Source organism: Rhipicephalus microplus, chromosome 2 (genome assembly GCF_043290135.1).
Source record: "Rhipicephalus microplus isolate Deutch F79 chromosome 2, USDA_Rmic, whole genome shotgun sequence".
In the NCBI taxonomy this organism is placed as follows: Eukaryota; Metazoa; Arthropoda; class Arachnida; order Ixodida; family Ixodidae; genus Rhipicephalus; species Rhipicephalus microplus.
The window spans coordinates 78,755,039-78,766,289 of record NC_134701.1 but is presented as its reverse complement, the minus strand read 5'-3'; the positions used below and the strand labels follow the sequence as shown (position 1 = coordinate 78,766,289).

Sequence of the window (11,251 nt, the reverse complement as noted above, 5' to 3'; positions counted from 1 at the left end):
CTGTTTCTGCCATTGACGTTGACATAATCGCTACCGAACAGCGAAAGGATAATTGGATCGGCCCGCTGATCGACTTGCTCTCTGATCCATCCGCAACGCCATCCACGCGTGCATTGCGTCGTCAAGCTCGCCATTTCGCCATTCGTGACGGCCTTCTACACCGACGCAATTACGACGCCGACGGCCGGCAGTGGTTACTCGTGATACCCCGCAGTCTGCGGTCAGAGATATGTGAATCCTTCCATTCTGATCCGCAATGCGCGCACTCTGGGGTATTCAAAACCTACCATCGCATTCGACAACGCTACTTCTGGCGCGGGATGTACCGCTATGTGCAGCAGTTCGTTCGCTCTTGCCTCACTTGCCAACGCCGTAAACCGTCAGCTCACATGTCGCACGCCAGTCTACAACCGTTACCTTGCCCTGAACGTCCCTTTGGGCGCGTAGGTATCGATTTGTATGGACCACTTCCTCTGACGTCGGCTGGTAACCGCTGGGCCATCGTTGCCGTTGACCATTTAACGCGATACGCCGAAACCGCCGCTCTCCCTGCGGCTGCTGCGCGCGATGTTGCGTCCTTCCTGCTGCATCGATTTATACTGCGCCACGGACCACCCCAAGAGCTTCTCAGCGATCGAGGCCGTGTCTTCTTGTCGGAAGTCGTCGAAGCCATTCTGACGGAGTGCCATTCTGTCCACCGCAAAACTACTGCTTACCACCCACAGACGAATGGCCTCACCGAACGCTTTAACCGCACTCTCGGCGACATGCTTTCTATGTACGTCGCTGCCAACCACACTAATTGGGATAATATACTGCCCTTCGTCACCTACGCCTACAACACCGCCCCTCAGAGCACGACTGGTTTTTCACCTTTCTACTTGCTGTACGGAAGGCACCCGTCGCACACCATGGACACAATACTCCCGTACACGCCGGATCCATCTGATTGTACACCTATTTCCGAGACAGCCAGGCTTGCTGAAGAGTGTCGCGAGCTTGCCAAGACTTACGACGCAAGAGCAAGAGCGGCAGAAGAGTATCCGTGATGCCAGCACCACTTCTGAGCCCACGTTCCTTCCTGCATGGTGCGCTTGTATGGCTCTCGATCCCGACCTCTGCCGCTGGCCTCTCTTCCAAACTACGTCCCAAATACGAAGGCCCCTACCGTGTCATCGAGTGCACCTCACCCGTCAACTATCTGATCGAACCCGTTGAACAATCTTCGGACATGCGCCGCCGTGGGCGAGACATCGTCAACGTGGAGCGCCTGAAGGCTTATTATGACCCGCTCATAATAACAAGCTGTTAGGTCGCCAGGCGGCTCCCTCTTCGACCCCGGGGTAATTGTAGCGAAGCCTCCGAACTATGAAATGGGTCGAACTCTTGAGTACATTCTAGTGGGGCTACCCAACAAGGACGCCGCTCGCACTGAGAGCCCGTGCTTGGCCGTTACTGTCGCCATTGTGCTTGCTCGCTGTGGACCGGCTATTAAACGCCTCAACAATATATATATATATATATATATATATATTAGGACCGCTGCACTGTTTTATTTTACTACCCAATCAATTGTGCCATGCATGACATGCCCAACAGCAACCCTGTGCACAGCCGGGAGGCCCCCACTACACGCGTAATCCAGGAGCGGGCAAGCAATTCGCATTGCGCCTGCTTGCCAGCCTCTACCGCAATACGGGGCACCCCTCTTATTACGACGAAATGTTGACAGGGCGCCGAGTACTTAAAGGCTTAAAACGTCCTAAAATGCCCGCTTACCAGCTTCTGCCACAATACGCGGCACCCCTCCTTCTACAACGAATTTTTTACGGGACTCCGAGTAGGTAAAGGCTTAGGACTTCCTAAAATATAGTAGTTAAAGGCTTAGGACTTCCCAAAAAAGCTCTTTTTTGCCCCACACCGAACCGCCAGTGCCAGGAGGCGCCGTCTGATCGGAAGGAAGGCGTTAGTGAAAGGAAACATACACAGCACACTGACATCAGAAAGGTGAAAGGGAGAAAGGGGAGAGAGATGAAGGGGGAAGTGGAGGGAAGAGTGGAGGGGGGAGGTGGAAGGAAGAGTGGAAGAGGGGCGCCCGAGGGGAGTCCACCGTATATTATTTTTCTCTTCTTCTTCTCTTTTCTCTTCTTTTTCTTTCCTTTTTATTTTTATTTCTTTTTTTCCTTTTTTTTCTTTTCTGTCTTTCTTTTCTCTTTCTGCCTTAACTCTCAGGACCAAATAAAGTTGTTTGTCCTCTCCTGTCCTCTTTCCTTGCCCTCTGATTTGAGATTGTATAAAGCTGAGCACCAACAAACTGTATCTTTAATCCTGATGAAGGCCACACTCTAGGCCGAAACGTCGAAATAAACCACGTTGTCACCGCTCACGGAGGATCTACAGGACTATATATATATATATATATATATATATATATATATATATATATATATATATATATATATATATATATATATATATATATATATATATATATATATATATATATATATATATATATATATATATATATACATATATATATATACATATATATATATATATATATATATATATATATATATATATATATATATATATATATATATATATATATATATATATATATATATATATATATATATATATGAGATCTAACAGACAGTAATGCCAAGGAATGTACAGGGGAAGTTATTAAAACCAATAGAATGTAAATAAGAAGAAAGAAAAGTGGATGAAAAAATTACCAACTGTGAGCAGTTGGTAATTTTTTCATCCACTTTTCTTTCTTCTTATTTACATTCTATTGGTTTTAATAACTTCCCCTGTACATTCCTTGGCATTACTGTCTGTTAGATCTCATTAATATTGTGTTAAAACACGGAAGAACGAGCCCTTAGGTATACACTTCTTTCCCTTATATATATATATATATATATATATATATATATATATATATATATATATATATATATATATATATATATATATATATATATATATATATTCAGATCCTGCCCACGGCAAGTCATCTTTTCACCCACTTTTCTTTCTTCTAATTTACATTACGATTGGTCTAATAACTTCCTCTGTACTTTCCTTAGCATTATTGTCTGTTACATTTCATTAATATTGTGTAAAACATGAAAAACGAGCCCTTAAGTATACACATGTTTCCCTTATTCATTATTGAGGGTCTTGTACTGGCAGACTTAGTGCCTTTAGGTTGTATACGAGGGGCCATTGATCAGCTGCCAGTTGGTAATAAGTTCACATGCTACGTGACGCCAAACAGGCTCATAAAGAGTGTGCCACACTCGCCGCCATGGCTACTAGTGGCGCTGACTGACACTCCCACGTTTAAGTTGACAAAGATACCCAATAAAGTAGCTTGGGGGATAGCTGTCGTGCTAACTCAGTGGTAGAGCATTGAACGCGTTATTCGAAAGTCGCAGGTTCGGATCCTGTCCACGGCAAGTTATCTTTTCACCCACTTTTATTTCTTCTCATTTACATTACAATTGGCCTAATAACTTCCCTATACCTTCCTTGGCATTATTGTGTGTTAGATGTCATTATTATTGTGTAAAACACGAAAAACGAGCCCTCAAGTATACACTTGTTTCCCTTATATATATATATATATAACAAGTGCATATATATATATGGGATATATATATATATATATATATATATATATATATATATATATATATATATATATATATATATATATATGGGAAACAAATGTATACAAAACAAGTATATACATACATATATATATATATATATACATATATATATATATATATATATATATATATATATATATATATATATATATATATATATATATATATATATATATATATATATATATATATATGGGAAACAAGTGTATACTTGAGGGCTCGTTTTTCGTGTTTTACACAATAATAATGAAATCTAGCAGACAATAATGCCAAGGAAAGTATAGGGGAAGTTATTACCCAATTGTAATATAAATGAGAAGAAAGAAAATTGGGTGAAAATATAACTTGCCGTGGGCAGGATCCGAACCTGTGACCTTCGAATAACGCGTTCGATGCTCTACCACTCAGCTCTCACGACAGCTATCCCCCAGCCACTTTATTGGGTATATATGTCAATTTAAACGTGGGAGTGTCAGTCAGCGCCACTAGTAGCCATGACGGCGAGTGTGGTACACTCTTTATGAGAATGTTTGGGGTCACGTAGCTCGTGAACGTATTACTAACTGGCAGCTGACCAATAGTCCCCCGTATACAACCCAGAGGCATTAAGCCTGCCAGTACGAGGCCCTCGTTAATGAATAAGGGAAACAAGTGTATACTTAAGGCCTCATTTTTTGTGTTTCACACTATAATAATGACATCTAACAGACAATAATGCCAAGGAAGGTATAGGGGAAGTTATTAGGCCAATTGTAATGCAAATGAGAAGAAAGAAAAGTGGGTGAAAAGATAACTTGCCGTGGGCAGGATCCGAACCTGCGACCTTCGAATAAAGCGTTCGATGCTCTACCACTGAGCTACCACGACAGCTATCCCCCAGCCACTTTATTGGGTATCTATGTCAATTTAAACGTGGGAGTGTTAGTCAGCGCCACTAGTAGCCATGGCGGCAAGTGTGGTACACTCTTTATGAGCCTATATATATATATATATATATATATATATATATATATATATATATATATATATATATATATATATATATATATATATCTATATATATATATATATATATATATATATATATATATATATATATATTAGCAACATTACTATGTGTGTGTTGATATACACGGCTGCTGATATATATATATATATATATATATATATATATATATATTTATATATATCAGCAGCCGTGTATATCAACACACACATAGTAATGTTGCTAAGCTGCCTAAAAGCGGTTGGAACGACTTTTGTGCCAAAATCACTGTATAATTTACGCGTTTATTTTAATTGGCAACATTCATGTTGTGCAGGATAAAGGGCCGGGAGGCAGCAGGCTGTAAAATATCCTGTCAAGATAACAAGAAAATTTTTTTATCTATGTTATTGCTGACATTTCTTGGTAACAAATTGTGGCTGCATTGTATACGCACTATAGTTCACCTTGAGTCCTTACCAAAACGATCCATACGTCAATGTGCAGCATCTCAAGAAACCTTTCATAAGCGCATTATCTGTGCCTTTTTGTCCTGTTATGCCTGCACTTTCTTATTCTGTATCTGCTGTTTTTCTTTTTTTAGGTGCGAAGCAGATTTGATTGATATGTGGGGTTTAACCTTCCCAGAACCTTCATATGAATATGAGAGACGCCGTTGTGGAGGACTCCGGAAATTTCGACCACCTGGGGTTCTTTAACGTGCGCCCATATCTGAGCACACGGGCATACAACATTTCCACCTCCATTAGAAATGCAGCCGCCACAGCCGGGATTCGATCCCGCGACCTGCGGGTCAGCAGCCGAGTACCTTAGCTACTAGACCACCGCATCGGGGTCATGCGAAGCAGCTTAGTGTCGAGCTAAATCTGGTGTGCCGCGTGACCACCCTTACTGTGCATACGAATCCGCTCCCCCTGTCTCCTCTCCCACGCTCCCCCTCTCCCGCCTCACTGCGCCGAGACAGGTAGCGTGTGCGAATCTATGCTCTAAATAATGCTTGCATAAAGAAAACGCATTAGGTACCTGTTTTTTTTGTATGAGTATTATGAAATCAGATGCCATTTTAATCGTATCTGTGCCTTCATAGATCAAACTGAAAATTTCGTCGTGAACGAGCTTTTAGTTTACAAGATGTGGTCCATGACCATATGACCACGCTGGCCTCTTAGGCTACAACAATAATTGAAAAACGTTAAATAATACTTCAGACCCTGACACATCGCGAAAAATAAATTTAGAGATTCGTTAGACATTCAATGGGGAATGGTATGAAGCATTGGATGCATATGCCGACGTCATATTTGCTGGAGAGTTCTTCTTCTTCTGTGGTGGTCTAGTGGCGGTCTAGTGGTGGTCTAGAGGCTGCTGACCCGCAGGCCGTGGAGTCGAATCCCGACGGCGGCGGCTGCATTTTCGATGGAGGTGAAAATGCTGTAGGCCCATGTGTTCATATTTGGGTGCATGGAAAAAAACCCCAGGTGGTCGAAATTTCCGCAGCCCTCCGCTACGCCGTCTCTCATAATCTTGTGGTGGTTTTGAGATGTTAAACCTCACACACCAATCAATCAATCAATCAATCAATCAATCAATCAATCAATCAATCAATCAATCAATCAATCAATTAATCAGTTAATCAATCAATCAATCACTTCATCAATCAATCAATTATCAATTAATCAGTTAATCAATCAATGATTGAATCAATAAATCATTTGCTGCACTGTGTGGTTACCATTTTGTTGCAGTTCTCCCCATTGCACATGTGCCTTTTGACGTTCGGCACAGTTTCGATGAAGTGGACTGTTTTCTTATTAAAAATGCGTTTCACAACGCGCTCTTTCAGCAAGAATTGGCGTTGTTTGATGGCCAGTTCCTTTTCGCTTGTTATCTCCCCATATCTGGTAGCTTTGAGGGATTTACATCCGGAATTCACGTTCAGTGACGCTGGATCATGTGCTGCGAATAAGCACCACCAGTTGTTTGTGGCTACCTCGCAAAGTAAGTGTTGCTCATCACCCCTTCTTTTAATGAATTACAATACAGTAGACTTTTTTCTTTATTGCTGCGTACACCTGGTCATTACTCCTGTGAAATAGTTATATGTCATTACTCCCGTGAAGTAGTTATATCTGGTAACTGCATTAGAGCGATGAACTTTTCTTTGTCTTTTTCTCCGCACTTGAAGGTAACTTCGCGGCAAGGCTTACGTCTCCTGCACCTGGGCTGATAGTTGGCTTGGTGATCCCTCGCCTCGTTCTTCATACTCTGCTTGATCTTCATCACAGTCACAGCCACCACTGTGACGGCCGTCATCAAGCAGATATTTAACGCCTGCTCTAAGCTGCCTATGAGGCTGTCTACAATTTAGGTAGAATGCCAGGGGGCAAAACTTCCGGAGCCCTCAACTATGGCGTTCCTCATAATCATATCGTATTTTCGATGTTAAAATTCAAGAGTTATTCCTTATTATACTTAAATTTTCGATGACACAAGTGAAATCCTAACCTGCGACACTTTCGTCTATGTGGTAGCCTTTTAACAGCTAGTAAGTGCCCCGCCGCGGTGGTCTAGTGGCTAGGGTACTCGGCTGTTGATCCGCAGGTCGCGAGATCGAATCCCGGCTGCGGCGGCTGCATTTCCGATGGAGGCGGTAATGTTGTAGGCTCGTGTGCTCAGATTTGGGTGCATGTTAAAGAACCCCAGGTAGTCGAAATTTCCGGAGCCCTCGACTGCGGCGTCTCTCATAATCATATGTGGTTTTGGAACGTTAAACCCCACAAATCAAATCAATCAAACAGCTAGTAAGCGTAGATAGCCAATGCATATTTATCGTTTTCTTGGGGTATTCTAGCTATATCCTCTTAATGAAACCTGGGCATACAGTAAATTGGCGCATGAGTACTGCGGAATCTCCCTACAAGGAGCGTAAAACGATGTAACATTCTTGAACAAAATCGGGAACCTAAAAACCTACAGTGGGACCACATGCTAACACGTAAAATAACACGCTTGTTCGAAAGGAAAACATTGTTTAATCTGTTCCAAATTTTCATCGCAGATCCCACAGTACAGGTCAGCTTCAAGATCATGTGCGCCACGTTATTAAAAATTGATAATATAAAAAATATCCATTTACTCATAGGTGCGTTGCATGCCGACGTGGTGAAATGTAGAACCACTATTTGGCGCCTGCTTTGGCACCTCCCCAATAAACATAGAAAACTTCACCACACCTAATCAATAAAGGGTACCCTAGGCTTTCGCAAGATACATTACTGGTATTCCGGAGAGGTTTCCTAAAGCTAAATAACTTGAAAGGATTTGTTGGAAAATGCATGACGAAAAGGTAACGCTGGTACCTAATGGGTTAAATAGTGCGCGTGTGTATTTATTCGTTCGTAAATTCCTCCAGTTCCTCTTATTATTACAAAGTGTGCAAGTCATTTATTTGTGCGCAATAATTTTGTGGTTGCATTGACAGAAGCAACTGAATTATCAATTATATATAGAAGCATTGCACGATAAAAACGCACCATAGCAGGATTTGCTGAGGACTGCCACTGATCGCTTCACAAGGATCGTAAATGATTTGAAACGTTGACTTCGGCATGATATAAGACAGGACGGAGAGGTAACCTTGAAACACAAGAACAGGGAACAAGAGAATTTAGACTGCACACGTATAAACGTGGGCATCAGACCAGCACAGAAGGCGCACTTACATCACAGAAAAAAAATATAAAAAAGGAGAGCTGCCGTGGCTTCTTAAAGGTTAGGATGCTCAAAAAGAGACCCATAGGTAGCGGTACCAAGTTTCGGCTGCAGCGGTCCCATTTCAATGGAGCTGAAATGCCAGAGGCCGGAGTAATTGGACTTGGGTGCGCGCTAAATAGCAACATATGTTCAAAATTTCCGGAGCCATCCACTATATGCGGTGTCTCTCATAATCACATTGTGGTTTTTGAATTATTCTAAAAAGACTCTCATCTGCAGAGAAACACGCATAATATATTCCATTATATATTTCGCATCACAAAAAAAGCTGAAAGCAAAAATCAAAGGCAGATACAGGAGCAACCAAGTGCAGTAAGGAATGTTTATGAATTAAAATGTTGGATTCATGCGCACGTGAACCGAAGTCCTTTAGGCATACAGCTGATATTCGTCTGTCCAATATTTTGACATAAACAGGGTTGTTGCCGGCAAAGGTTTGCTTGCAAACTTACGCTCAACCCGTTACAAACTTAGGCTGAATATGAATGATGTATTCGTGTAATGCAACTTGTCACGTTTCATTTTTCCGGCAGAAAGAAAATTCTTTTTCGAGTCTCTTGGAAAACAACTCAGCTTCCAGACTTCGTGAAATTATTCATGCACTTTGGCGCGCAAAGCCCGGTCGTAATGACAGTATAGCAGTTGATTGGTATGTGGGGTTTACCGTCTCGAATCCATTATATTGTCGCGGTACAATGCGAACAAAACACAAGTGCACCTTACGACAACGAAAGCAGCGTGTTCTGAACAGCTGAGCTATAAGATCGTCTTCTTCGGTCGCGAGTGAAGTTAGAGGCCCACTACCTCGTGTTCACTAAATCCTTCATCATCGTTTTCGTCCACATGTACACGCACGTCAATTTGCCTCCCTCTCAAAGAGCATCGCCCCGATGCGGACTGTAATGCAGTTTTTTTTCAACAAAAGTCTCACGCAATCACTCGCTGACGTAAGGCTTCATGCGCACTACGTGAACGAGTTCAGGATGGTTTTGGCGACGCCTTGTACTAAACGAACTACCGGGAAGAACTTCGTAAGTGACATCGCTCAGTCGTCGCCACACTAGGTACGGTCCAAAGTATCTTCTTAAGAGCTTTTTGGAAAGTCCTCGTTTCCGCACGGGCGTCCAAACCCATACTTTGTCGCCAGTTTGGTAGACGACTGTTCTGCGGTGAGCATTGTAGCGGCCTGCATCGTACTCTTGCTGCTGGCTGATCCGTAAATGTGCAAGATGCCTACCTTCTTCCGCGTGTTCCGTAAACATGTCGGTGTCACGGACGATGTCGTCGCCTTCGTGCGGTAACATTGCATCTAACACTTATAAGTTTTATGCAAATGTCACGTATGGCAAAGCAAGGTCCCAGTCGGAGTGGTTGGAAGAAACGTATTGCGCAAGCATGTCTGTAAGTGTTCGATTCAGACGCTCCGTGAGTTCATTTGTCTGCGGGTGGTGCGACGTATAGTGAGCTTGTGCCTCATTTCACACGACTGAAGGATATCGGCTGTGACCTTTGATATAAAGGTGCGGCCACGGTCTGTAAGCAGCTGGCGTGGAGCTCCATGTTGCAAGATCACTCCTTGAGGAGGAAGTCGGCGACATCTGTGGCGCAGCTTGTTGGAAGTGCTCGTGTGATGGCGTAGCGTGTGGCGTAGTCTGTGGCCACAGCTATCCACCTGTTGCCAGAAGAAGACAAGGGAAAAGGGCCCAGGAGGTTTAAGCCAACGCAGAAGAAAGGTTCTGACGAAATGTCAAGTGGGTGAAGGTGCCCGGCGGGAAGCGTCGATAGTGTTTTGCGGCTCTGACATTTATCACAAGCCACAACGTATCTTCCGACTGAGCGCGAAAGCCCTGGCCACAAGAAGCGTCGGTGAATCCGGTCGTAAGTGCGTGACACAACAACGTGACCGGAAGTTGGAAGGTCATGGAGTTCGTGGATAATTGCCGAGTGGGGTTGTTTTGGAATGAGGAGCAGCTGGGCTGGTCCATCTGGGTAGAAGTTCTGGTGGTATGGTACACCATCGTGGAGGACGAACGAGCAATGGGACCTGTCGGAAAATGGTGATTCGAGATGTTCGATTATAGTGCACGCAAGGATTCATCACGGCGTTGATCGTTACCGATGCGGGTCAGTTGCGAAACAGAGAAGACGCAAGTATCGATGTCTGTGTCAGGGATGGTGCTCAGTTCATCGACCGGGTAGCGGGAGAGGCAGTCTGTGTCCTGATGTAGGTGTCCCGACTTGTACGTGACTGTATATATACAGTCACGTACAAGTGAGTGATACCTATAGGTATATTCTTGCAGTCGCAGAGCCCAGCGCCCAAGCCGGCCAGTAGGATCCTTCAGTTACGAAAGCCAACAGCGCTTGGTGGTCCGTTATTACGGAGAAATTCATGCCAAATAAATAATGGCGGAACCTCGTGACTGCCCGAACAAGAGCAATACGTTCACACTCTGTTATTGAATAGTTGCGCTCGGAAGCTGTGAGAAGGCAGCTAGCGTAGGCGATAACTCGGTCGTGTCCCCGCTGGCGTTGGCCTAGGACGGCTCCAGTCCCGTGACCACACGCATCAGTACAGACTTCTGTCGGAGCGGACGGGTCAAAGTGTGCTAATATAGGTGGAGTCCTGAGAAGGGTCATGAGGTGAGAAAAAGCGGCAGCTTGAGCGGAACCCAACGTAAAAGTCACGTCTTTCTTGATAAGGTTGGTGAGTGGTCGAGCGATCGTTGCATAATCTTTTACGAACCTTCTAACATAGGAACAAAGTCCCACAAAGCTCCGG

At 43.6% G+C, this 11,251-nt stretch overlaps 1 non-coding gene across 1 annotated transcript; it reads right to left on the bottom strand.

The window, feature by feature from the left end:
- Nucleotides 1-4,484: 4,484 nt before the first annotated feature.
- Nucleotides 4,485-4,556, bottom strand: TRNAK-CUU (transfer RNA lysine (anticodon CUU)). Its single transcript has one exon. It is a non-coding gene; the product is annotated as a tRNA-Lys (tRNA).
- Nucleotides 4,557-11,251: the final 6,695 nt, after the last annotated feature.